At 45.1% G+C, this 3,394-nt stretch overlaps 1 long non-coding RNA gene across 1 annotated transcript; it reads left to right on the top strand.

Annotated features, from left to right (window-relative positions):
• Positions 1-1,056: 1,056 nt before the first annotated feature.
• LOC122545979 lies at positions 1,057-3,047 on the top strand. Its single transcript, XR_006310639.1, has 3 exons — positions 1,057-1,132; positions 2,819-2,854; positions 3,004-3,047. It is a non-coding gene; the product is annotated as an uncharacterized LOC122545979 (long non-coding RNA).
• The last annotated feature ends 347 nt before the right edge of the window (positions 3,048-3,394 follow it).

Raw genomic sequence — 3,394 nt, 5'->3', positions numbered from 1 at the left:
AATCCCAGAGGACCCAAAAGGGCTACTCGCTCACTACAAAGAGACGACTGGAGGTGCTTTAAACTGAGAGCCAACATACCGAAGGCAGTTGGAGACGTTGAGAGGGACGCACCTAGTTGGTCACCTCAGCTGGTGGAGGAATTGAACCCACGCTGTTGGCCTCACTTACCATCACCACCGTCTGTCTCCTATCTTCAAACCAATTTTATATCAAAATGGCTAGATTTCCTTGTGATCCAACCTTGCAAGCCAGTCTATCATATGGAACCTTGTCAAATGCATTACTGATCTTCATACAGACAACATCTCCCGCTCTGCCTTCATCAATCTTCTTTGTCACTTCTTCAAAAACTCATTTGAGTTAGTGAGATATGATTTCCCATGCACAAAGCCATGTGAACTCGTTCTAGTCAGTTCTTGCATTTCCAAATACATGTAAATCCTGTCCCTCAGGAGCCCTCCAATAACCCACCCACCACTGACATCAGGCTCACCGGTCTATAGTTTCCTTACCATGTTTCTTAAACGATGGCAGTACGATACTCAGCCAGCAGTCTTCCAGCATCTTCCACATGACTATCAATGATACAAGTATCCCAGCAAGGGGGTCAGCAATCACTTCCTGAGCATTCCACAGAGTTCTGGGTAACACCTGATCCAGTCCTAGGAATTTCTCCAGTTTTATATATTTTAAGACATGGCTTGAGACAACTCAGTGCAGTTCGGGAGAGAGGGATTTCCAGGATTCAGAAGTTTCAGGATAAAGGGAATGAGGGGTTCGGCTTTAAGCTGGAGGAAAATGAATTACACACATTCCCTAAAAAATCTGAGTGTAAACTTTAAGTGAGAATGCACCTCACCCGCAATTTCTTGGTGAAATGAGCCGACCCCAATCTAACCCTGAGCTGGCCCTTCGAGCGATGGGAGTGCTGCTGATGGTGAGCTGAGCCATTCAGTGGCTGCTGCAATGTGTGAGTGTGAGCAAAAAGCAACATGTGACAGGGACACACTTATCAATTGTGAACATTTCACACTCATTTTCCATTTGATCATCAAAAACACGTTTCCATTTCAGATTCTAAAGAAAGCGGTGAAAGGAAAATCAAAGTGATCGCTTCAGGACGAGATGATGGTTTGTAGATCTCTCTGTGTGGGGTGTTATTGACTGGGCTAATATATGGGAGCTGGGTACATGAGGATTAACAAGTTCTTTATTGAAAGAATTCTGCATGGGTGTCTGTGTGAGTTTCCTCCGGGTGCTCCGGTTTCCTCCCACAATCCAAAAATGTGCAGGTTAGGTGAATTGGCCATGCTAAATTGCCCGTAGTGTTAGGTGAAGGGGTAAAATGTAGGGGGTCTGGGTGGGTTGTGGTTCTACGGGTCGGTGTGGACCTGTTGGGCCGAAGGGCCTGTTTCCACGCTGTAAGTAATCTAAAGTAATCTAAATATACGTGGAGGCAGGGGACAAGGAACAGGATGGAGAGCAAGCTGGTTACAAAACAACAAAAACAGTTCCTCAGGGATTAGTGCTGGGATCACTGAGGATCATCCTTTACAGAAACAATTTGGCGTTGTAATTCAATGGAGATTCAAACTGTGCAAAGGATAACAAAATGGGGATGAACTTCATACTGCAGTAACTTGTGAGATTATATTGTTGGGAAACATGCCATAATCCCAGAGGACCCAAGGGCTACCCTCTGATTAGAGACAGAAGGCTCGAGGTGATTTAACCTGAGAGACAACATACCAAAGGCAGTTGGAGACATTGAGAGGGAGGAACCTACTTCGTCACCTCAGCTGGTGGAGGAATTGAACCCATGCTGTTGGCATCACTTTCCATCACAAACCAGCTGCCCAAAAGATGGAGCTGTATAGTAGGAATGACGGGAACATGTGAACATCTGGAGAAGAGGAGGTCAGTTTGAGCTGAGGAAAGAGGTTCAGAGTGAAGATTCTGGGAGCAGACTGGCACTAAATCAACAGCTTCATGTCATTGGGGCCTGTGTTGCCATGAGATAGCAGCATGGAATGAAAGTTAAACAATGGGTTCAATCTGGTCTGGAGGATTCGGAGGAGGTCCCGGGGAACATTATTTGACAGGAAAGGTTCACTGAAAGTGAAAAGAAGGATCTACAAACCTGTTGTGAGATTGGCTTTGTTCGATCGAACAGAAACCTGGGACACACCATGAAGAGAGGAACAGGGCTGGATAATAATGAGGAGTGATGCAGACGTGGATGGGTGCAATAACAAGACAGAACAAAGTCAGGATCCAGCTTCAGGGGCTCAGTGAAGATTGTAGCTGAGAGACTGAGGACTAAAGTGTGACCTGACTGAGGACTCAACCAACAAATTATACCTTAATATGGTGACAGGGGGCTTGATATCTGTTCCTGTGGAAACATCAAATACAACACTTTCTGTAATAAATGCAAGACAGAATTCAGAGAAATGTGTTGATCCAGAGAATGATCAGAATGTGGATCTCGCTCCCAGTCAGAGCGATTAAGGTCAATAATATCAACAGATTTAACAAGAAACTGGCCAAACACACCATAGAAAAGGAAGAGAAGAATGGAGAGTGTTTAAAGGAAATTGTGTAGCAGGTAAATCCCAGCAGACAGTATTGGATTGAATGACCTGCCTCTCGCCTCGAAATACTGTGCATTTCCAACTAAAGCTTGATTCTGATGTTGTCCCCTGCCCAAGTGCTGAGTGAGGGGGGAGGGTTTACAGTGGGAGGGGGATCATTGCAAACCATTTGGATATCAGAGATTGTGCTCAGGAAGCTGAAATCCTGTTCCCTCTGTTTCAGACTCAGCGGAGAATGAGAGTGCACCTGATACTAAAGGTATTTATCCCCATCTTTCAACAACACATCACCATTACAGATTTAAATATCATTAAAAAAGGAGGGACAGTTTTAAAACTGTTCTGACAATGGAACACAGAGGCTGTACTGAGATTGGGAAACTGAAAATCTGTTTTTTTCTATTCCAGATTCTGCACAAAGAACAAGTCACTCAGAGGCTCGAGGTATTGATTTTTCTATTTTAATCTGTCCCTGTTTCTAACAATCACTGCTGAATTATCTTGTGATGATTGCGCTAATGATTCTGGGAAGCTGTTTGGATTCATTGGCCTTGGATGGAAATCCATAGCTTAGTGCCCAGAGTCCGTACTCAGCTCACTGTTCCTGTATCGGAACAGCCAGGAGACCAGGGAATGTGGGTTCAGGGCAGTCTCTGTCCCGAACAGGAAGTGAGACTCACACTCACACTGGAGACGCTGGGGATCAACCTGCAGTTTCCTGGTGATGGGAATGCGGCTCATGGTGAGCTGAGCCATTCAGTGGCTGCAATCCTTAGCAAACATTCCCACTTCTGACCTT

Source organism: Chiloscyllium plagiosum, unplaced genomic scaffold (genome assembly GCF_004010195.1).
Source record: "Chiloscyllium plagiosum isolate BGI_BamShark_2017 unplaced genomic scaffold, ASM401019v2 scaf_53177, whole genome shotgun sequence".
Classification (NCBI taxonomy): Eukaryota; Metazoa; Chordata; class Chondrichthyes; order Orectolobiformes; family Hemiscylliidae; genus Chiloscyllium; species Chiloscyllium plagiosum.
Note: the sequence above shows the minus strand (reverse complement) of the source record. Positions and strands in the feature narration are given on the sequence as shown.